Here is a 25,258-nt window from a genome sequence, read left to right on the forward strand (position 1 = left end):
AATCCGAAACCTAGGACCAAACCAAAAAAGGCACCAAAATTAAGGGATCCAAATACAATTTTGTCGGGGGTTTGATTACAAAATTGCAAAAACTTCAATGACCAAATCAGAAGAATCCAAACGGCGCCGTTTACATTGAAGCGCTATTCATTGTCTTCAACATATGTGAGTCTATGACAGTTAAGGCAGGAGATGTTAGCAGTGATAATGGAGCCATTTTCAAATCAAGGGGCGCGTATCGCGGCTGACATCCCTCGCCACCGTGATGCACACCGGCTTACCATAAACGCCTGCGTCCTCTCGCTATGAAAGCCAGAGGAGGAGCCGAACACCAGGGGACAAAAAAAAAGGAGAGAAAAGAAACGAGAGAGGAGAGGTGACGGTGAGGAGAAAAAACAGGAGGGAGACAGCTTAGGAGATTGTTAAAAAAGTGAGGGAATGGAGAAATAGTGAGAAAGCATAAGGGAGAGAAAGAGGAAGGAGAAAAAGAAGCAAACCGAACGGAAGCAGAGGACTCGGTGAAGCAGAGAACACAGCACCACCATCGTCTTCGTCTTCTCAAAACTAGGAGATTGAAACGCAAAGGAAGGCTGCACGAAGAGACAGAAACAGAAGCGCAAGGAGAAACCGAGCGGCGGAGCAAAGCTCACAGACAGCAGGGGAGGTCAGCACCACCATCGGTTTCCTTTCTCCAGGTATGCTCATTTCCTTTCTTCGTAAAAATTGATGCATGCTTGTCTATAGAAACAAAAGGAAAACAGAAGACGAAAGAAAAGCTTAAAGATCACCATTTTTGCACCTGGGGTCTTTGTCCTTTGCTATCTGCAAAAACGAAGAATGAACAGTGCGAAGGTAATTTAATTACCTTTGCACTGTTCTATGCACGCGTAAAATTTTACGCGCTTGGGTGGGTCACTGGCTTGGGCCAGTGACCAGGTGGCTAGGTCCAGCCCAGCAACATAGGCCAGGTTGAACCCAGCCCGAAAAAAAAATTCTTTTCAAAAACATGTGATTTTCCGCAAATTTTTTATTGCATTTTAAAATATTAGTTTGTATTTTTATACTGTAAAGATACAAATCCAGTATTAAAATACTTGGTTTTCGTAAAAATAAAATAATAAAAAAATAAAAATAAAATAAAATGTTTTGTTTTCATGCATACGGCCAAGTCTCTAAAAAAAATCATATTGTATTTTTATATAACAAAGAAAATTTCAAAAATATATATTAGCATGCATTTTGGCTTTAATAACCATTTTATTAAAGTCACGAGAAGTAGGCCAATATTTCAAAAATTCCAAAAAAAATATTTTGTTTTCTTTTAATATCTGGGGTTACGACCTTATACGTACGATGTATTCTGGATATTAAATTTTTTTGTTGACGTCAGAACAATTAGGTTTTACTCGATAAGATAAGGATATCCTTACCGAGAATGACTTTTCTTTAACCGTAGACGACCAACAACTAGAAAACACGACAGGACCTTAGATTTTATCAGACAATAAAACAATGCAGCCTACTTTAGGTAGGGTGTATTTGGGGCGTATTTGGCAATAGATCCACTGATTTTATGAACTACGACAAGCTATCTGCTTTGAAAGAAAGATTAAGAGCAGTTGAGGGTAATGATTGGTTTGATCTCATGCAAGCAGCTGAAGTGTGTTTGGTACCAAACATCATAGTACCTGTTGTTACTCTTTTTTTTTTTAGCCATACGTGCTAATGGAGATGGTGTATATCCCCTTTAAATTGAAGGCAGGAGTTTAGTTCAAGGTTGCTAAGAGATTGACAAAAACAAAGGAGAAGGAAATGTTTTTAGAACCATGTTTCAGCTGGCATTTGCTCTCCTTATCCTTTCCCTTTGCTTTCGAAATTGTCAGGATTCTTAAGCTAATTAGGAGTCTTTAAAATGATAAATTCATTCCTTTTTTATCTGGTCTCTAAGGTTGGATAAATCCCTTAGAAGTTGTACTAAAAAACTGATTCTGCTGTTGTCGCAATTTTTTCTTCCAACTAAGGCTTTGATTCTGATTTGGTTTCGTGTAATATCCGACCATCCCGGCTATATTCTGTCACTCATGACATGTTGAAGAATTTACCTACACCTTTATTGGGTCCTAGGGCTTGCTATTCTTATGGCAGACTCTCAGTCAAAGTAGGATGCTTGGCATCGTCAGTTTCCTGAATTAGATCAGGAGATCCTTTTTTACCAACCAGGTTGCAGCCAGTTTCTGTAATTCAAAATGAATTTATCTCATTCTTAATCCTTCATGAAAGTTATAGTCTTATACGCGTAGATGAATTTTGGTTTTTGAATTGCTTGATTTCGATATCAGAAGCTCAAGATATTCCCGTTTGCATCGTCAGTTCTGCAGCTGCAACGAAAACGGATTCAGCAAGGGAATGGCTCTGTACGTTCACAACTAGCTGTGAAAGAAGACAAAGAGGGGAGCCTCACACTATCTAAGGGCTGGGATTTTATCCCTAATACATACGGCTAGGATGAGAGGGGGTGGGGCTGGTCTCCAAATTTCTTGCTTGGTTATATAAGCAAGTTGTTAAGTGAGCGAATGGAGGGAGAAAAAACGAAAAGAGGGAGAGGGAAAGAAAACAGTAGGGAAGAAAGAAAAGAGAGTGCAGAGACACAAAAGAGAGGGAAGGCTGAGAGAGGAAAAACAGAGAGATAAAGCAGAGAGTAGAGGGAGACGGAGCGAATTAAAACAAGTAGAGAAAAGATAGGGACAGAGGAAAAGGGGAAAACAGAAGGGAAAGGGAAAATAGAGAACCGAGAGAACAAGAAGAAGTTTGAGTAGAAAATAGAAGGAAACAACGAAAGGGGAGGGGGGGTTAACTTCAAACTATTTCTACCCTGCCGAAAAAGAATTTTAAAAAAAGTTCCTAATGGTAAAGGAGGAAGGTTTTCTTCGGGTCATCAAGGGCAAACACGCAGGTCCCCCCCCCCCTTGTTTTTCCTTCTATATTCAAACCTGTGCATATGTGTTTTCTTATGCTTCAGAACTGTTTGTTTCCTTTGCTCTAGACGTTTGTTTTCTGTTGGGACAAAAGATGGTATGTTTACCCATTGTTCCATCCATAGCTCTGAGTTGGTTTCCTTTTGCTTATGTTAAAGCCAAGGTTGTTAAAATCGCGATTCAACTCGTAAAATCGTATGATTTTACGAGTCAATATAGGCTAAACGTGCTAAATCGTTCACAAAACTCGGAAATAGGTAAAATCGGGTCAAAATCGAGTAAAATCGTTAAAATCGGGTAAAATCGCGCAAAAACGCGATTTTACCCGCGATTTTACCCACGATTTTACGCGTCTGTGCCAAAACAGAAAATGTTGCGCCACTGTTCCCCCAGCTCCACGTGCCAAGCAAGTATTGGCCTATTGAGTCAATACACGGTACACTGTGAGTCACACCGTGTGACCCACACGCAGAACAAAACCACAATCTTCAATTCTTCATCTTTCTTCATCTTTTTTCAGTCTTTCACACATGTTAACAACACAGAACCGGAAAAAATCAAAATCCCTAAGTCACTAAATCCTTGTTCTCCTTCTCTCAGCCGTCCAAGTTCCAGCAATCAACCATCGGTCCACCACCAACAGGCAACAACCGGCTCTCCAGTGACCAGTCTCCACCAGCCATAGTAAGTTATTCTCTTTATCTTTTTGCACCTTCTGCAAATAGCATCATGATTTAGAGTCTAGAGTAATTTATTTGTCAAATTACAGACATGTCCATGTCCCCTGTGTCATGGGTCTCTCACCGAATCCCAGTATTTACACAACTGTTTGAATTTTTAAGAATTGATGGGTATGTGAATGGGTTGCTCACCGAAAACAAGTCTGTGAATGGGTCTCTCATGGGTCTCTCATCGACTGCTTGAATTCTTATTTTTTGATGGGTCTGTGTCTCTGTGAATGGGTCTCTCACCGACTGCCTATTTAGCCGATTTATCAGTTAGTATTCCACTGAACATAAACAAGCCTTCATGGGAAATCCATGTCTTGTTGGAGCAAAAGTGTGCTATTTTAAGGGTTCATCAGGCGTTGGGAGATGGGATTTCTTTGATGACATTGTTCTTGGCGATCTGCAGGAAAGCAAGTGAGCCCGAGGCCATGCCTACTTTGGTAACTGGGAGGAGGGATTGTGGGAAGGAAGGGAAACGGCAGGATGGGAGAGGGTTTCTTTTGGGAGTTCTAAAGATGGTTTGGTTTAGTTTGGCTTTTTGCTTAGTATATGTATTGAGAGTTTTGTGGGTTAGTGACAGGAAGACTGTGATTTCTGGTGGTGATGGAGTGGTGTGTATTTTGAGAAAAAAATACAGACTTTGTTATTATTCTACAATTAGGAAGATATTTAAATAGTAATTTGCTTGTGGATTAATCATTAACGGCGTGTTTCCTTTTTTTTTTTTTAAGGTGATTGATAAATGTATGAATTTTTATTTGAAGTATGAATTTTTTTTTAATGTATTTTAAAATTCCTTACGATTTTACGATTTTACGATCCGTTTTTACGATCCGAGTTTGTGTGCAGCTTTCCGTGCCGTGTTAAAATCGCGATTTTAACAACCTTGGTTAAAGCTGCATATTTCTTTTCTGGTTCTTTTGCCATGAGGGACCGTGAGTTTTAAAGGCCTTCACCATCCTTCCCCTCCTCGGCTCAGTGCCTCTTTGACTGGGATGTGTATTAGGAATGCCTTCCACATAGATTTAGTTTATCTATAAAGAAAAACGCAAGAGGGGTTCCTCTGCAATTGAGGGGTTCTTTTAGGCAGTTTCTGTGTTGGTCGTTTTTCTCTTTCTTTCTTTGAAGGTGATTTAGTAGGCCAGTTGTTTTTTATTATCTAGTTCAGTTTTGAATATACGGGGTATAGAGGCATGCTTCCCAGGTTTCTTGCCTCTTGCATGAAACTAGCATGGCAACGTCAAAGATTAGGAAAAGATGATAGGCGCTAGACCCGGTTGCTGTTTCTGTTTCTGTGTAAGGCTTTGAGTTCAACTTTGTTTTTTTGTGCATGCGGATCGGTGTTTCTCTTTTAAGACTAACGGACAGACTTATATTCAGGATTCAATTTTAAGTTGCTATATCAGGCTTTGCTTGATTTGAATTGTTTTAAGCTTCCAATGAATTTTGAAATATAGATGTGTACGGCTTGTTTTTTTAATTGTGATACTTGATTTAACTGTGTTGTTTGTGTTTTGAAGAAACATAAAATTTTCCTCGTGTGTTGTATACGGCCAATACCCTAACATATTAAAAAAAAAATTCAAAAAAGCAAATATTCGAGGTTTCAAAAAAATATGTTTTAACATGGATTTTTTAAACATAAAAATTATTTTCTTGCATCTTGAATTTTACAACGTGTTTGTAAATTCCAAAGGGTGTTGGCCAATATTCCAAAAATATAAAAATCTTATTTTTGGGAATTCATCTTTATTCACTATTAATGTTTGGATAAAGAAATCTAAAATAGGATAAATATCCAAAATATTATTAGGAATAATTTGTTATTATTCACTATTAATATTTGGATAAAGAAATCCAAAAGGGGTTAATATCCAAAATATTATTAGGAATAATTTGTTATTATTCATTACAAATGTTTGGATAAAGAAATCTTAAAGGGGTTAATATTCAAAATTTTATTGGGAATAATTCGCCATTGTTCACTGTTAATATTTGGATAAAGAAACCACAAGTGATAAATATCAAAAATATTTTTCTAGGAATAACAAGTCATTATCCCTTAATAATATAAGGGCAAATAAACCTATGAAAGGAAAATGTCCAAAATATTGTTAATAGGAATACAACTTGTTTATTTTTAACATAAGGGCAGATTTATGCCTAAAATTTTATTTAGAACAATTTAATTACATATCCTTGAAAGAAGCCTCAATTATAATTGAGGACATTTCAAATTTTGATTCCGAGTCATGAAAATATGAAATACTAAGGCAAAAATAGGCTTTTGAAGCACCTTGAATTTTCTTAGATTTCTAACTTAGTTTTTTTTCTTTTCTCTTCCTTGCGATTTACGAGTCGCGACTACTTGAAATACTAAGGGGAAAATGAGCTCTTAAGCACATTGAATCTCCTTAGATTTCTATTTTAGTTGTCTCTAAATTAATAAATTCTAAATTTATTTCAAATCAAGCATAGACTTCAAGAGATTTGCATCGTTTCTCTTTGGCACTCTACAAACATATCTAAAGGTATAATCCATATTGGCCAAAGGTTCTTTCCCTTAGACTTTAAACCCAAGTTCGTTCATCATAGCAGACTTATCATAGGAAACTGACAGGATTAGAGAACATCAACACCATAGAAATTATAGGCAAACCAAACACCAAGCAGCTTATCTTAGGTAGGGCGTACTAGGGGTGCTAAAACCTTCCCTTTACGCAACCAGTCATTTGCCTTAGAATCTCTGAAAGACCAGTTAGGTTTCCTAGTGACCATAATACTAGGTGGCGACTCCTTTTTTCACAAAACAAAGACCCCGACATCAATCCCTGCTACCAGGAAGGGTCGCCTCGACGTCGAGCTCTCGAGAGGGTACGACAGTACCAAAGAACTTTAGGATACCAAAGTTCATCAAATACACTGGATTAGAATGTCCAAACACTCACCTTCGATCTTAATGCAATAAAATGGCCGAGGTGATTTATGATGATAGGATGCTGATATACTTTTTCCAAGATAGTCTCACCGAATCTGCTCTGAGTTGGTACATGAGACTAGACAATATTAAGATCAAGACATGGAAAGACTTGGTAGACGCCTTTTTGAAGCAGTATAAATTTAATCTGGAAATTGCTCCTAACAGAACCATTCTAATGGTTATGGAGAAGGAAAACCAACAGTCTGTGAGGACATACACGCAAAGATGGTGAGATAAGGCAACATATGTTCAACCTCCACTAATAGATACAGAAACGGTGATGTTGTTTGCCAACACCTTTCAATCCCCTTATTATGAGCATTTAATAGGAAGCTCAGCTCAACATTTCCATAAAGTCGTGAGGATTGCTAAAAGAATTGAACAAGCTATGAAGAGGGGAAAGATTGAAGGTTCTGCTATGAATTCCAGAATAATAATGAAAGATGACTATGAAGGTGGATGAACAAGAGGCAAGTTGAGTGTGTGAAAGGTGATGTCATTGGCTATATTATCCCCCGAACATCTTTAGAATGACAAGTGATTAAAAATGTTTGGCAAAACACATATATTGTCAGAAAAGCTAATCTAAGAATGGCAATGAATTGTCAATTATATTGGAATTTTGCTATTTTGCATTTTGTTTTGGGATCACATCTCATCTTTTTAACGAAACATGTCTTTTTATTTGTCTCTTTGTTGTTTCAAAATAACGAGATGTTTCTTTCAAAGTTTATTTTGGAAAAATATTTTGATCGAACTCAACATGCAATTAAGGCTAATCAATCCTGAAAGATTAAAAGTATTTTGATTGCAAAAATGACTCGATGCTTGTTAAAATGATATGGGGTGCCCAAACAAATTTTGAGCTCACATGAAACTGAATCACCCACCATGTAGCTAAGTTTTAGCAGTATGCATAATGACACGTAGTGGATTCGGTAGTTATGGACTTGTGAATAATGATTCTTACAAGTCCAAATCACTACACTAGATGAGGTTAAAATTTATCAGTTCTAATCGACCTTGCTTGAAATGAGAAAAGGTCATCTTTGATATCCCATCACTTTCTAAAGATATTTATCCTTTGCAATCCCATTTTGAACCTGATAGAATATTCTGACTAGGATCACACCCCACACTGGGGGCAAATAAGAGAAGACAAAAGTGAAAGGGAAGGCTTAGAACAAAAGTCCAATGTTTAAGAGAGAGCTAAAAGAAAGAAGACCTAGACTGGGGGCATATTAAAAAACTGTGAGAAAGGCTATGTGAAAGCCATATATATATAAAAAAAACCATGAAAATTGCCTACACTTAAAGACAGGTCAAAGATAAAGGAAGGAAAATGCTTATTGAGTCTAGGAAAGATAAAAGAAGTTTCACAACAAATGTCAAAAGTCGATACCAAAAAAAAATACTAGGCTACAAACATGACTTTTGAATCCATGATAAAGCTCTTGATGTTATCAGATGATTGAGATTGGTTATTCATCAAAGAAAAAGTTAGATTTGCATTATGACATATGTTAAGAGAATTCTGATATTTGAGGTCAATAAGGTTATATGTCGTTTTCTCTATAAAGACAACAAGATAAAGAGAGAAATGATGAATAGTTGATGTTGATCCTAGGTTTTTGAAACCTTTAAACTCCTTTTGAGCCTGTAAAATTCCTTTCTTTCATAGCCATTAACCATAGCCTACATTACGTGCTTTTAAAAGCCCTTTTCGATCAAGTAAGCAATTTGAACCGATAAATGGCGCTCTCAAAGCTTGAAGAGTTTTTTCATGAGGGTCGTGGTTTCATGGATTAAGCTACTTGTAATGCATGCTAAAAAAATAAATGCTAAAAAAAAACCACCTTTCTTGATAAAAGCTCGAGTTCTGACTTGAGCATCTTGTTTCTTGAAATTCACAGAAGGTCACCTCATCACAAACCATCAAAAGATATACCCAAGATCAGATATTAAAATTTACACAAAGAACCATGGAAAAAGCCATTTTAATCTTTTGACGGGTCAATTTTTGTTTTCAAAATATAAGATAATCAAAGGACTACATGTATTGAATGACGTGTGTTGGGCCTTTGACCAAAGAAGCTTGAATTTAAAAAATACTTAAAAAGAAACTGACATCTCTTTAATTTCATTTCAAAAATTAGACTTTAAATAGACATGATCTTTGAAATATTGAGAGTTGATTCCCGAACAAAAGATTGTCAAACAAGAAGAGCATCAATCGAGTTTGCAAAATCCTTAACAGAAGTGACATCAATACTTCTCGATACTTCTTGAAAAGTTGAGTAGCCGGGGGCAATACAGTGGACTTTGAGAAGGAAAACTAGTATTCAGATCAGCTAGGGGCAATAAAAAAAATGACTAAATGATGAATTAGTGAAACTGAGGACAATGGTGTTCAAAGAAAGATAATCAGATGAACGAGCACTGGAGGCAAGTCAATGGCTGATTAGCAATCTAAGATGAGGGCGACACTAGAAAACCTCTTGAGGAGTGCTGGTAGGATTTACACAGCTAATCAAAGAACGATTCTCAAGAGAATCCAGGAGATGAATGATTTGTTAAGCTCCTTCATGATGAATTAAGCAACACCACACTTGGGGGGCATTGTCAAGCTTGATAAACAGTGAAACCGGTAATCATCGAAGACAACCTAGGATAGGCATTGCATTTACAGTGGAGTGGATGACTAGCACATGAACGGGCCAGTACATGGAAAGAGCAAAGAAGGCTTTGGTTAGCAAACAAAGGCACCCTATGATGATGGAACATCAAAAGGGGGGGACCTATATTTCAAATCAGGTAAGGATGCATGCATGTCATCTAACCTCAAAGCATTGCACACATATTTTTATTCGTTACAGGAAAATCCTCAAAAAAAAAGTCCAGCAAGATTGAAAGAAAAAAAGAAAAAAAAAGAATAAAGAATCATTGAGCTTATAATAAAAGAGAATCATTGTTGTGACCTTGGAACGGGAAGAAAAATGAGAAGAACCCTACCATTAGGAAATTTTCAAAAAAAAAACAATAAGAAAAAAAGCAAGTTCAAACCTTGCCAACAGGAAGAACACAGATTTTGGTTCTGGTTAAAGGGAATCGCCAGAAGGCATCTCAATTTAGCCCAACCACACAGATTTTGGTTCTAAATTGCCAGATGGGATCTTAGGTAAACCGAATCAAAAGGGCAGGTCGCCCTTGAAAATAGACCAAAGTGAGTATGTGTGGGCAGGTCGCCCATGAAAATAGACCAGTGTGAGTGTGTGGGTTAGTCGCCCCTGAAAACAGACCACCATGTGTGGGTAGGTCGCCCGTGAAAATAGATCAATGTAAGTGTGTAGGCAGGTCGCCCATGAAAATAGACCGTGTGAGTATGTGGGCTGGTCGCCCCTGAAAATAGACTAGGATGAACACGCGTGGGCCGGTCGCCCCTGAAAATAAACCAGGATGAACATGTGTGGGTAGGTCGCATGTGAAAATAAACCAATGTGAGTGTGGGGGCAGGTCTCCCATGAAAATAGACCATGTGAGTTTGTGGGTCGGTCGCCCCTGAAAATAGACCAGGATGAACATGTACGGGTAGGTTGCCCCTGAAAATAGACCAATGTGAGTGTGAGGGCAGGTCGCCCATGAAAATAGACTGTGTGAGTGTGTGGGTCGGTCGCCCCTGAAAATAGACCAGGATGAAAATGTGTGGGTAGGTCGTCCATGAAAATAGACCAATATAAGTGTGTGGGTCGGTCACCCCTGAAAATAGATCAGGATGAACATGTGTGGGCAGGTCGCCCGTGAAAATAGACCAGTGAGTGTGAGTGGGCAGGTCGCCCGTGAAAGTAGACCAATTTTCTTCAAAAGGGGCAGGTCGCCCTAGATAATGAGATCATTTTCTTTTTCTTTTTCTTTTTCTTTACAAGCTTAATATGCAAGACATTGATGATGTTTTGCTTCGTAAGCATTGTAAAGAGGGGGCATCTGTTGTTACCCATTTTTTGGTTCCCACACAAAAATGATATATATACGGAAGAAATCCAAATAAATTATAAGAGCGAGAAAAGGATGCTGGAATGCTGAAAAATAGCCAAAAATTGGTTGAAGAGGTTCAAAAATGTAAAAGGTTGAAATTTGACAGTTTATCGTTAAGTGCTGAGAGTCCTGTTGACAAAGAAAATTCAATTTTGAAAAAAATATATTCAAAATCAGATGTTAATGGACTCAATTAAATTTTATCTAAGATTTAATTGAAATTATGGAGGGTTTGATTGCAAGAAAAATTGATTTTTAAGTCAATTTAGGCTTTTATTGGAAGAAATTAAAGTTCTGAGGTCCAATTATAATTTTAAAGAGTTGATTTGGCCAAATCAGGGTTTTAATTGCATAATTATTGAAGTTTGATGACCAATTAGGGACTTAATTGACACAATCCAAAACCAAGGACCAAACCAGAAAAGGCGCCAAAATTAAGGGATCCAATTACAATTTTGTCGGGGGTTTGATTACAAAATTGCAAAAAATTCAATGACCGTTTACATTGAAGCGCTATTCACTGTCTTCAACAGTTGTGAGTCTGTGACAGTAAAGGGCAGGAGACGTTAGCAGCAATAATGGAGCCATTTTCAAATCAAGGGGCGCAAATCGCGGCTGACATCCCTCGCCACCATGATTCACGCCCGCTTACCATAAACGCCTGCGTCCTCTCGCTATAAAAGCCAGAGGAGGAGCCGAACACCAGGGGACATAAAAAAAAGGAGAGAAAAGAAACGAGAGAGGAGAGGTGACAGCGAGGAGAAAAAACAGGAGGGAGACAACTTAGGAGATCGTTAAAAAACTGAGGGAGTGGAGAAATACTGAGAAGGCATAAGGGAGAGAAAGAGGAAGGAGAAAAAAAAGCAAACCGAACGGAAGCAGAGGACACGGTGAAGCAGAGAACATAGCACCACCATCGTCTTCGTCTTCTCAAAACCAGGAGATTGAAACGCAAAGGAAGGTTGCACGAAGAGATAGAAACAGAAAAGCAAGGAGAAACCGAGCGGCGGAGCAAAGCTCACAGACAGCAGGGGAGGTCAGCACCACCATCGCTTTCCTTTCTCCAGGTATGCTCATTTCCTTTCTTCGTAAAAATTGATGCATGCTTGTCTAGATAAACAAAAGGAAAACAGAAGACCAAAGAAAAGCTTAAAGATCGCCATTTTTGCACTCTGTAACCTGGGGTCTTTGTCCTTTGCTATCTGCAAAAAACGAAGAATGAACAATGCGAAGGTAATTTAATTACCTTTGCACTGTTCTATGCACACGTAAAATTTTACGCGTGCATGGCTTGGGTGGGTCACTCGCTTGGGCCAGTGACCAGGTGGCTAGGTCCAGCCCAGCAACATAGGCCAGGTTGAACCCAGCCCGAAAAAAAAATTCTTAAAAAAAATTCTTTTCAAAAACATGTGATTTTCCGCAAATGTTTTATTGCATTTTGAAATATTGGTTTGTATTTTTATACTGTAAAGATACAAATCCAGTATTAAAATACTTGGTTTTCGTAAAAATAAAATAACTAAAAAAATAAAAAAATAAAAATAAAATAAAATGTTTTGTTTTCATGCATACGGCCAAGTCTCTAAAAAAAATCATATTGTATTTTCATATAACAAAGAAAATTTCAAAAATATGTATTAGCATGCATTTTGGCTTTAATAACCAGTTTATTAAAATCATGAGAACTAGGTCAATATTTCAAAAATTCCAAAAAAATTATTTTGTTTTCTTTTAATATCTGGGGTTACGACCTTATACGTACGACGTATTCTGGATATTAAACTCTTTTGTTGACGTTAGAACAGTTAGGTTTTACATGATAAGATAAGGATCTCCTTACCGAGGATAACTTTTCTTAAACCATAGACGGACCAACAACTAGAAAACACGACAAGACCTTAGATTTTATCAGACAATAAAACAATACAGCCTACCTTAGGTAGGGCGTATTTGGGGTGCTAATACCTTCCTTTTATGCAACCAGTCCCCGTACCCGATCTCTGAGACCAGTTAGGGTTCCTAGTGACCAAAATACTAGGTGGCAGCTCCCATTCCATTTTTCTACTAATAAAAGACAAGAATTCCTTGTCTCCCCACATTTGCCACATAAATACATTTTTAGACATCAGATAAAATTTTGAGGGTGGATGTTTTCACCGCGACGCCGCACATGTGCAACAATCTTGACTGGCCTAGTCTTGAGTGTCAAATCTTCCCTTACTTCAACGGGAACTGGAGGTAACACTCGAGAAGGATCCACTTCCACCTTCCATAATAGTGATACATGGAACACATTATGAATCTTCTCTAGGTGTGCCGGTAGCTTCAAGCGGTAAGCAATCGACCCTATCCTAGCTATCACCTTAAATGGGTCAATGTACCTCAGAGCAAGCTTTCCTTTCATTCCAAACCGAATGATGCTCTTTCATGGTGCCACTTTCAAGAATACTCTATCCCCTATTTGGAATTTTAAAGGTCTACTCCGGGTATTTGAATAACTTTTCTCTCTATCTTGGGCTTCCTTCATTCTTTGCTTGATCACCCTTACTTTATTAGTTGTTATTTGTACCATTTCAGGACCCCGAGAGTTTCCTTTCTCCAATTTCATCCCAGAATATCGGAGTGCAACATTTCCTCCCATAAAAGGTTTCATATGGAGCCATTCCAATAGAATATTGGTAACTATTATTATACATGAACTCTACCAACGGCAACAAATCTTCCCAGTTTCCCTCAAACTCTAGCACACATGACCTTAGAAGGTCTTCAAGTGTTTGGATGGTCCTTTCATATTGGCCATCTGTCTGGGGGTGGAATGTCATGCTCAGGTTCACCTCGGTTCCTAAAGCTTGTTGTAAGCATGGCCATAACCTTGAGGTGAATCTTGGGTCTCGATCTGACACAATTGACAAGGGCACTCCATGTAGTCTAATCACTTCATTCACGTATAATTTGGCCAACTTGTCTACGGGGTCCGTCATTTTGGTGGGCAAGAACAGAGCCGACTTCGTTAGTCAATCTACCACCACCCATATAGCATTATTGCCCTTTTTCCCCCTTTGGTGATCTGGTTACAAAGTCCATGGCTATATTTTCCCATTTCCATTTCGGAATTGGTAGCGGTTGCAATTCCCCTACTGGCCTTTGGTGTTATATCTTCACCCATTGATATATCCCACATCTTGACACATATTCTGTTATCTCCTTCTTCATATTTGGCTACTAGTAATACTCTTTGAGATCCTATACATCTTGGTGCTCCCGGGATGAGTTGCAAATCGAGATTCATGAGCTTCCTTCAATATTTCACCCTTTATGGCCTTATTTTCAGGTACGTAAACCCGTTTTCCCATCGCCACCAACCCTCCTAGCAAAACTTGAAGGGATAACTCTTTGCCTTGCTCTATCTTTTCTTTGATTTTTCCTATACCCTCATCCGCTAACTAAGATTCTAGAACTTTATCTCGTAGCACTGATATGATCTTTATATAAGCCAGTAGTGACCCTTCATGACCCTTGCTTAACTGTAATACCATCCTTTTCAATTCCATCAAGTTCTCTTGTTCTGAAATTTCTGTATCACCCATCACCGCTTTCCCTTTTCAACTCAAAGCGTCCGCCACTACATTGGCTTTGCTAGGATGGTAGTCAATTATGCAGTCGTAGTCCTTTATCAACTCTACCCACCTCCTCTATTGCATGTTTAACACTTTTTGTGACATTAAATACTTCAAACTCTTATGGTCGGTGAAAATCTGCACTTGTGTTCCATACAAATAATGTCTCTATACTCGTAAGGCAAATAGTATTGTTGCAAGTTCCAGGTTGTGCACCGGATAGTTCACTTCATGTGGCTTTAACTGTCTGGAAGCATAGGCTATCACCTTTCCATACTGCATTAACACACATCCCAAACCCCTTCTCGAGGCATCACGATAAACCATGAACCCTTCTGTTTCGGAAGGAAGGGCCAAAACAGGGGCTGATATGAGCCTTCTTTTCAACTCCTGAAAACTCTCCTCGCATTCTTTTGACCAAATAAACCTTACTTCTTTACGAGTCAGCTTGGTCAGAGGTGATGCTATTGTAGAAAACCCTTCGATAAACCTCCTATAATATCCCGCGAGGCCTAAGAAGCTTTGGATTTCAGTCACATTTGTGGGCTTCTCCCACTTTAGAACTGCCTCCACTTTTCCTGGGTCCACATATATTCCCCCCGCTAAAATAACATGACCCAAAAATATCACCTCTTTAAGCTCGAATTCACATTTATCCAGTTTTGCATACAATTTATTTTCTCTCAATTTCTCCAACACTTTTCTCAAATGCTTCTCGTGTTCCAAATAAGAGCTCAAATATACCAGTATATCATCAATAAACACTACCACACATTTATTTAAATAAAGCCAAAACACTCGATTCATTAGGTCCATAAATACCATCGGGGCATTTGTTAACCCAAAAGGCATCACTAAGAATTCATAATGGCCATAACGGGTTCTAAAGGCAGTCTTTTATATGTCATGTTCTCTGATTCTTAATTGATGATACCCCAATCTCAGATCTATCTTCGAGAATACTCTCGCACCCTTTAACTGATCAAACAGATCGTCTATCCATGGTAGCAAGTACTTGTTCTTTACCGTCACTTTGTTCAGTTGACGATAATCGATACAAAGCCGGAATGTACCATCCTTTTTCTTTACAAATAACACTGGGGCTTTCCAAGGTGAATTGCTCGGCCGTATGAACTCTTTGTCCAGCAACTCCTGAAGTTGGATCTTCAGTTCAGCTAGTTCTATATGGGCCATTCTATAAGGGATTGTGCTATAGGGTTGAACCCCGGAAGAGTCTCAATGGAAACCTTAATCTCCCTAATTGGAGGTAGCCCCGGTAACTCCTCCCAAAACACGTCTAAAAATTCTTTTACAATAGGGATATTTGTTAATTCTATGCTTCCCGTCTTTAATTCTCTTACATGAGACAACCAAGCATGACATCCCTTTCTAATCAATTTTCTAGTCGTCATGACCGAGATTATGGAGTTTAGAATCACCCTCCTCTCTCCCTTGAATACTACCCTTTTGCCACTCATATCTTAGAGGTTTACAGTCTTTATGAAACAATCTATTGTGCCCTATATCTACTCAACCAACCCATTCCTAGAATCAAGTCAAAATCATATAATTCTAAAGGCATGAGGTCCACCCTTAGCTTTACCCCCTCAATGTATAGTATCACTCCCTTGTATATCTCATCAATGTTTATATTTTTCCCCGAAGGTGTACTAACTACCATTCCCACATTTAATCTACTTGGTAACACATTTAAATTACTGATAATTCGATGGGCCACAAAAGAATGACTGGCTCTATGATCAATTAAAGCATAAACTTGTATTAAACCCAATTGTAGTGTACTTGCTACGACATCTGGCATTGCCCCCACATCTTCCTGAGTCATGTGGTATATCTTGCCCCGTGTCCTTTCCTCCTGGAACCTAGGTCGGCCTTTATTGGCACTTGTCCCCGACTGAGTAGGTCGTATAGGCTGATCAACTGTCACTAACTGTTGCTGGCTTTGGGTAGCCCTCTCTTGTCTCTGCACTACTTCAGTGGCTCTATGCGGACATTCTTTCTTTCTGTGACCCGTTTCCCCACAATAGAAACAACCTCTTCCCAAATACTTGCAGTCCCTCCATTGATGTCTTCCCCTCTACAAACATAGCATCTTCCTGGTGTGGCTGAACAATCCTCGGGTGTTTCTGGTTACATCTCATGCATAACGAGTAGACATGTCCCCTCTGCTCCATGGACCCCCTATAACACTTGTCCCCTAGCGGGCCTGACCTTATACGGATCCCCCAATATTAGCGCGTCTAGTATCTCTTGAACTCCCACCATGAACAAAACTCCCCCCTCTTCTTGGAAATGACCCAAATGATGACCCGCTATTTCCTTTTTTTAGAGGAGGATTCCTCCCTATAGGAGATATGAAGTCCCTTCTTTTGAATCCCATAGTCTGACTCTGCTCACTTGTTGACCTTGGGGTGTCATTCATTACTCTTTCCATACCCTGAGTAGCTTGCACTAACTCTCGGACCGACTGAAACTGCATAGCCACCAAAATTAATTTCAACTCCTGCCTGAGCCCTTCCCGAAACCATTCCACCCGATGATGCTTAGTGGAAAGATAGGTGGTGACAAAGATAGATAAGTCCTAAAACCTCCTCTCATACTCTAGAACGGTTATATTCCCCTGTTTCAGATCCAGGAACTCATGTTCTTTCTCCTTCCGGTGCTGCTAGGAGTAGGACCGCTCCTCAAACTCTTCTCGAAAGTGTTTCCACCTCAATTCTTCTCCTGCCATTCTTTCTCTAATAGTCTCCCATCAGGAGTGGGCGCTCTCCATTAACAGCTGGGTCACATAGTTTACTCGAGTTTCCTCTGGCACTTGCATCTGATCTATGATCCTTTCTACCTTCCTTAACCAATGTCCTGCTACTTCGGCTTCTTCTTCCCCTAAATAGGTCGTGCAACCCATTTCCCGCATGCCATTCACCCATTGAACCAGGGTGACTATTCTTTCTGCCCGAGGAGTGGAATTGGATGCACTTGTGGCCATCCCTGCTGCTACTGCCTTAACCACTTGCTCCGGAAATGTGGGGTCCGAATATGGATTTGGGGTGACCGTCGGTGCCACTGGTGGTGGCCTGTCTTCTGTTCCTTAGCCATTCGCTGCTCCAGGCAGTAACACTTCTGCTCGATAAGAGGTAGGGTCATCCTGATGCCCCCCTAATTCTCCCCTATCTGAATAGGCCGACGCTGCAGGTTGGTGGGAGGTTGTGTCCATCAGTGGATCCCTTTCGTTTTCGTTCCCATATAATGAGCCACACTCTCTCCCCTGCACAGGGTACGGGTCTGCTCTCACTTCCTGTCATGTACGAGCCATCCTACAACATGTTTCCAAAATCACATCAGTATTTCAATCCCTGAAATTTCAACCAAAGGCTCTGATACCAACTATAACAACCCCAATTATTAAATTAGTTTATCCGTTTATCTTCCACATAAAGGATAAATGGAGCAAAAAAAAATTTCATTGAGTTCATCGAAATTTCTAACAAAATTTCGGCAGTCTCCCCTATACCGGGAGGTCCCAAGTTATCGACAATTTACCCTACACACATTTATAATCACATCCCACCCATAATCACATATATAATTGGTACAATCAACCATTTAATTCATTCGAGAATATGCTCAGGACAAATCTGCAAGCCCAATCTCCATCTCATATCACATGCATAAGTTAATAATTAAGAGAACCATTCGAACACTGAAATTTCATATATATATATATATATATATATACACAACACAATTTAACATTCTAAACATAAGCTAGTACATTATAATATCCCAAGCATAGATTGATACATTTAATATTCCAAAAAAAAATATGAGTATACTATTCTATAGAGATTAGATGTTTACTGCATAACAAAATTACATGAATAATCTCTAAGTTCCTAACTTATAGAAAATGGGATCAAGGAACCTAAATTCTATTCCTGGCGTGAATGGGAGGGACCTGCAAAACATAAATTTTCCATATAATTAAAAAAATAAGATACAAACAATTTCACGGAAGAAAAATCATACAACACATCTACCTACTTAAGTCATATGCAATTTTATACACCATAACTAGCCCCTTTTAAGGATTAGCAAATTTGTTTCCTTTAACTATGTTTGCCTTTTTTTTTTTTTATGAAATCCAAGCTCTGATTTAGGGTATTCACCCTGCCACTTCTCCCCACATTGGGAAGATTACTGCCAACACTAATGACCCCCATTAGTGTCTTTAGTTGCCCGCCCCGGGGTCAACTAATCAAGTTTATGAAATTGCCGACACTAACGCAACCATTGGTGTCATTAACTATTTTCGGGCCTAAATAGTTAATCAATGTTCCATGTTACCTTGGGAGGTCCTCGGGTATGCCAATGTCAAGGATTCTTGACATCATTGGCTTTCACATCGGAAAGTTAATCAAGTCCCATAAATTTTGCCGACATCGACGTCTCCTGCCGATATCATTAACTATTCTGAACCCGAATAGTTAATCAAGTTCTATATTTCTCCTCCCATGTACCGGTCATGCCGATGTTAGCCAACTTGGCTAACATCATTAGCCTCTCGTATCTAGGATAGGCTAATCAAATTTACGGAACAATCATTCCTAAAGTTCATTGTTACTGTCCATTTTCTCCGAAAGAACCCATAAATTAAATCTAGTTCTCCGTTTCCATTTTCCTGTCGTTTAACCTTTCCTTTTCCTCTTTTCTTTTCCTCATCAATAAGCACCAAAATTTATAGTTCAACAATTAGTTAAAATAATTATTAACTAGATGAGATATAGGTACCGAGTACCTACCTGCTGTAGACGCTCGACTTGTGTTCCCTTGTTGTTGCTGCACTCCTCCCGCGGTTCCTCCTGAAACGACAAACACCAATCATTATTCCATATTAGTCCACATGTCACAACACAACAGCAACAATGGCAATAATATTCATTTCTTTTTTACCATTCTTTTCTTTCTCACCTACATTCCTCATTATTATCCTTTAACATTTTCAACTCATTTGTAGCCCAAGTGGACATCATGAATTCAATTTTGATCATAGGTTGTTCCTTTTTGAAGATCAAGACACGATGTTACACATTTTATGAAGGGTAAGAAAACAAACTCTACCCTTAATATGGCTAAATTTCGTCGTTTTATCGACTTGGCCGAATCTGCCAATAGGGCGACAGCTCGACCTCCCTTCAGATTTTTATTCATATCTGAAGTTCTAGGACTCCAAATTAGGCACGGTCAGATTTGTTGGAAAGCTAACACTCCCGGATACAACTTCTATGAGGGACCCTCCCTGGATTCTATCATTTTCATGTACGAATTCCCTCAGGAATCAAGGTGGCGAACCTGCCCTGTTTTCATCAATGGACAAGTATTTCCAATTTTATCTCTAATCCTACTTCCTCATCAGATACAGCCATGCCTTCACCTTATGCATGGTAACCTATCTCTTTATGATCTCCCAAGGTCATTTGTACTAAGTTAATTAGTTGATTTCTACTTTGGCCGAACCTACCCAAAGGAACAAAGGTTCCTCTTCCTTACAAGTTATAATTAGTAACTATATTATAACAACACATCTCAATTAATTAACAAGGAAGTCATAAGTTCTCCTCCTCTATTTTTCTTCCCCTCTAGTGGCCGCTCCTTAAATCTGTTCTTTCTTCTTCTTCTTCTTCTTTTTCCTTCCATTGCACCCCTCCACATTCAAGGCCATTACTATCACCCTAATGGGTATAGTTTCAAGAAATTTTGCATTTTTGCCTAAATTTTATGTTCAAGAACCCTAATTCTCAATTCAAGAAAATTATGAAACTTCCAATCAAATTGAAGTAAATTTCATAGAAATTGAAATTAGAACTCCTTACTTGGATGAAATCTAAGCTTTACTTCACAAAATTTAAAAAGAATCTTAGCCTTCTTCTCCTTGCATATAGTCGGCCACTCTTCCCCCTCTTTTCTTCACCAATTCTTCACTTTTCTTCTTGTTAGTTCTCCACCCAAATGTGTTTCCTCCACTTAATAATTTCAAGGCTTGTGTGGGTATACTAATTTGGGTATTTACTCTTAGATTTGATGAAGGAAAAATCTGAAATTCTCCCCCCCCTCTTTTTGATGTTATCAGCCGGCCATGGGCGAGAGAAGGAATGGGTATTTATAGTCCCATTTCTTCTTAATTCCATTTTGGCTCCATCTTTCTTCCTTTTTCTTAATTAAGCCATTTTTTTTTTGTAGTTACATTATTTTGTATTATAACAAAATTTAAATTATTATAAACCCCCCCTCTTTTTTGTTTTTTCTTTTTTGGTATAATTTGTTCTCGGGTTTCACATGAAAGTTCGCCAAGTTCAAGGTAACATGAGTCTGACAAACATCTCAGATTCAAAAAACTTTGACATTATTAAATTCTAAGGCCTTATACTTGATCCTAGACAATTCTCTATAGTATAAGTGTTAAAGACATAATAAATCATCATACCTCTCCATCTAGAATAATTATTCATATTAAGATAATAATTTCCTTTTGTTTATAAGTGTATATAAGGTCACTTAAAGGACCTACCATACTTATTATCTTATTAATGATATGTAAGAGATATTTGCTTCTTATTAATATGTCGAAAATGAAAGACTTTCCGGCTCTCTTTTTCATGGAAACAAAAAGGTTCAGGGGGTATAAATACTCCCTGAACCATTTAGGTAAAGGTTTCACAACTTCTTATCTCTTAAGATAAAAATACTTAGATTTTAAAGTATTAACAAACTTAAAAACTCAAAAACAAACATCTTATTAAGGCTTTTTTAAGTTATTTAATACATTTTCCTTAAAAATACTAACTTTATTATAAGAGGGTCTTGGTGTCTACCCCGATTATAACTGTTTTTGCAGGTACTCAAAATTTTTATTGTAAGCCTGGAATTTCTTAGATTAAGAAGAAGAAGTTCACATACGTGAATATGTTGATTAACTACTATCTCAACACTAAATAACTTTTTATTTATATATTTTAGATTTTAAAACATTATCAACTATAAGATTATACAATAATCCTTGTGAGTATAATGAATTGTGGAAAAAATAAGCAAAGTATCTATTTAGTATTAAAAAGAGTAAGTTTGGAAATCATTCATTTCATTCAATCCTATTTTATTTTGGTACTAGAAAAAAATCAAGCAAAATATTCGTAAGCATGTAATTTATTACAAAAATCTATTGATACATAAAAGACATGAATTTTTAAAAAAAAAAAACATAAGTTTTTCTATATAAAAAAAAATGAGACAAGGTTTTATTAGTCACAGAAAAATATAATCTTTCTTCTAAAAGAGGGAGTCTAGTCGTTAAAACGAGGGGGTAATATTTTTTTTAATTTCTTTTACTATGAAAAAGTTAATTCTACTAATTTTAAAGTGGAAACCATATTCAATTAGAGTTGACTAATTGAAGCCTTTTTTTATAGGAAACAAAATCTCTTTGCCGTCATCAGATCTTAGAAGATAAGCAAAGGACATAAATTAAAATACTATCAATAATTAATGCAAAGAAGGTATACTGTCAGCCTTGACCAGGTCAGCTAAGAGCCAGTGCCGGATGCAAGACTCCGGGGGGGTGCGGGTTAACTTTTTCATCGGATCTTAGAAGATAAGCAAATTACCTATATTTCTTGTTTGTGTAAGATCTTGCATTTTCTCAAGCATTATCCTGACGAGTCAAGGAACTGGTCCTTGTAATTTTCCTATGCCCTCAAAAGTCAAATCAAATCCTGCATTGTTTGCTCAAAGCATAATGCACGCTATGATATAAATCTTTCCACGGCCATTCATTTTGTGGATCGTTCAGTTTGGAGATTCACACTGCCCCTCCTCTTCCTTTTAAATCTGTCGAGTCAGCGAGAGGCTTACTAAGCAAGATTGCAGCAGGGAAGACGGTTCGACCATGGACGGACAAGTTTGATCGAAGCATTTTCCCTCATCGGCGCTCATGAGCAGTGAGAGTAGTCAGACATTGCGAGCCATGCCTTTAAGAACCACAGGTTGAGCTAATGCTTCTCGCCTCTGCATGCTTGTTCGTGAGCGTAGTCAACTACTCTGTTGTGGAATATATTTTTATTTATTTTTTTGTATTTTAAAAGTGTTTTTTAAAAAAGTTAAATTAAATTTTATTTTAAATTAATATTTTTTTGATGTTTTTAAATCATTTTAATGCGCTTTGATATCAAATAAAAAATACTTTAAAAAATAACAATAACTACACTCTTAAAATATATATATATATATATATATATATATATATATATATATATATATATATGTTCAGGGGTGAGGGTCTGCTTTATTAGGATTTATACATATGGACACAGTTTAAAAGCTTACCTTTCCCATAAATAAATTTATATTTATATCTTTATTTTTAATATTTACAAGAATAATCAAGATTAGCAATTGGTTTACCTCTTCCAGCTTAGTCCAATTCGTGTCCTTTAAGGAAAGCCTAACAATTAATGTTTGAGATATTCATTAATAGCTGATTTTTTGAAATTATAGTAATAATTATTTTTTAAATTATTTTTATTTTAGAAATGTATTAAAATAATATTATTTTTATTTTTTAAAATTTATTTTTAACATTAACACATTAAAACGATTTAAAATCATAAAAAAAATAATTTAAAGCAAATAAAAAAATAAAAAATTTAAATATTTTCAACAGCACTTTTAAAATACAAAAAAAAAAAAAAAAACAGGCTCAAAAGTTCAGCCTCAAGTTCAAACATTAAAAAATGAATAAGATAAGAAATGATTATTTCAATTATATAGTCCAGAACCATTGATCCTGTTAGAGAATAATATAAATTATATAATGAAATCTCACCTAACAGCTTAAGTTATTGGGTTGAATTGGTTCTTTGACATGGTATCAGAGTCTTGATAACCAAGCGGTCACGAGTTCAAATCTCACAATCCCTATTTATTTGATAAACATTAAGCACAAGGTAATGTGGGCCTGTGCAAGTTTCAAGCCCAAAGAGCTTTCACTTGAGGGGGTATATTAGAGAATAATATAAATCATATCCTGGAATCTCACCTAACAGCTTAAGCTATTGGGTTGAATTGATTCTTTGACAAGTTATTCCCATAAAAAAAAAAAAAGTAATGGCTTCTCAAAGGTGGTTGAATTTTTATATTTGCTATATTTTTCATGCCGTATCCTTAAACTTTAATTATCAGATCCTTGTATTTTAATTTGTCCATATACATAATTATAGTAACATAGCTGAGTATTATTAGTCCAAGAGTAACCAACTCCATTAATTTTTCTTGCAAAAACCTTTTTAAACCTATGGAGATCAGTGAATAATAACTGAGAATGGAGAGGGGACCGTTTAGTGAAAGAGTCGATGAACTTTAATGACCTAAAAGCTTGAAATTGTGAGAGCTAGAATTAGTTTGTCCTTCACAATAGATTAGGCACTAAAATCGTATGTGTATTGTTTGGGATTTTTATCGAAAGGGCAACCACGGGTGACTTAATTTGTTCGGGGGGTGTGAGGTTCATTACAAGTTACCTTATCAAAAGAGGGTCGTGAGTTTGGTTAAATCACAAATGAAAAAAAAAAAAAAAAAAACACTTTTCCACCATTCATTTGATAGCGAACCCACGTCAATAATATAAATTTAAAATATTTATTTAAGTCAAACTAAGTCTCAGTTATTATTTATTAATTTATTTGGTTAATTGGGTTTAATTAAATTAATTTTTTATCTGATTTGATTTAAAACCTAATTTATGTTATGTATCGAACTTGACCCACCAAACTTGATAGAGTTTTATAATACTAGTTAAAAAAAAATCCAATAAAGTTTTAAATTTTCTTAAAATGATTTTTGAACACGAGCTTACCCATCATGGACACCCCAATCCATATCCAAATCCAACAACAATTCAAGGAATTATTATTGTTTTGATTATTGTGTCATCCACTTGTACAAAATTATAACAAAAACTAAAACAACTAGATGCGCGCTATTGTTTATATGAATAATGAAACACTTATTTTATTTTTTTTAGTTTTGATTTTTTTCATAGAACCTTTCTATAGTCTAATTAGATGAAATTATGGTAGAAATATCACATTAAAAAATAAAAGACTAAAATGTAAAGCATAGAAAAAAATATATGGCTAACTCCAAATTCACAACAATTTTTATTTTGATAAAAAATTTATTTTGTTTATTTTTTAGTTTATGTGTTTGAGAGAGGAGAGAGAAGCTCGTCGAAAAAGAATAATAGAGAGAGGAAGTTGTTAATTGTCATGATTCTAACAACCAAAATTATCAAGTTTGGTGTCAAAAGGTTCTATTTGATTAGAGGAGATTGATGGTGATGGTTTTTCTCTCTAAACATTATGAGATCGATAGATCAAGTTCGGTTTTGATTTTTGAGATTTAGTTGATTTTTTTAGTTATTTTGGGATATTTTGCAATTGTAGGGCAGTTTGTATTAGTTTTGTATGGTGTGTTTGATATGTTTTTTTTGGTGAAAATGAATTGAAATAAGGATTTTAGAGAAAAAACCTTACCCTCGATTTTCTAGTTACCATAGTGGTTACTAGAGTTTGGGCAAAATCAGGTGACAAGTTATCTACCACTACAAGTGCCACCTATTTAATTAAAAAAAAGGAGTGAACAACCTATGAAAAAAATAATAATAAACAAAGCTCTAGCATGCCTAGGCTTTTTAATTTAATCAAGCTCACATGTCTGAACAGTTTTGTTTTTAATTAATTTGAATTTACATTTTTTACAATTAATTAATTAATTTAAAATATATTAATTTATTAAACTCTTAAATCAATTAAGAATATATTTTAGATGTTATTTTATTAGATACCATTTATTTTT

The 25,258-nt window shown here is 36.8% G+C and overlaps 1 protein-coding gene and 2 long non-coding RNA genes across 4 annotated transcripts in view; all 3 read left to right on the forward strand.

Moving 5' to 3' along the window:
- Positions 1 to 25,258, forward strand: part of LOC112328798 (uncharacterized) — a 38,575-nt gene that overhangs the window by 7,116 nt on the left and 6,201 nt on the right. The window lies entirely within an intron of this gene.
- On the forward strand, positions 194 to 4,402 carry LOC112325511 (uncharacterized). Its single transcript, XR_008060398.1, has 3 exons — positions 194 to 695; positions 3,576 to 3,659; positions 4,110 to 4,402. It is a non-coding gene; the product is annotated as an uncharacterized LOC112325511 (long non-coding RNA).
- LOC112328939 (uncharacterized) lies at positions 11,179 to 22,550 on the forward strand. The gene is made up of 2 exons (XR_008060399.1): positions 11,179 to 11,782; positions 22,197 to 22,550. It is a non-coding gene; the product is annotated as an uncharacterized LOC112328939 (long non-coding RNA).

The sequence above is a fragment of the Populus trichocarpa genome, chromosome 10 (assembly GCF_000002775.5).
Source record: "Populus trichocarpa isolate Nisqually-1 chromosome 10, P.trichocarpa_v4.1, whole genome shotgun sequence".
In the NCBI taxonomy this organism is placed as follows: Eukaryota; Viridiplantae; Streptophyta; class Magnoliopsida; order Malpighiales; family Salicaceae; genus Populus; species Populus trichocarpa.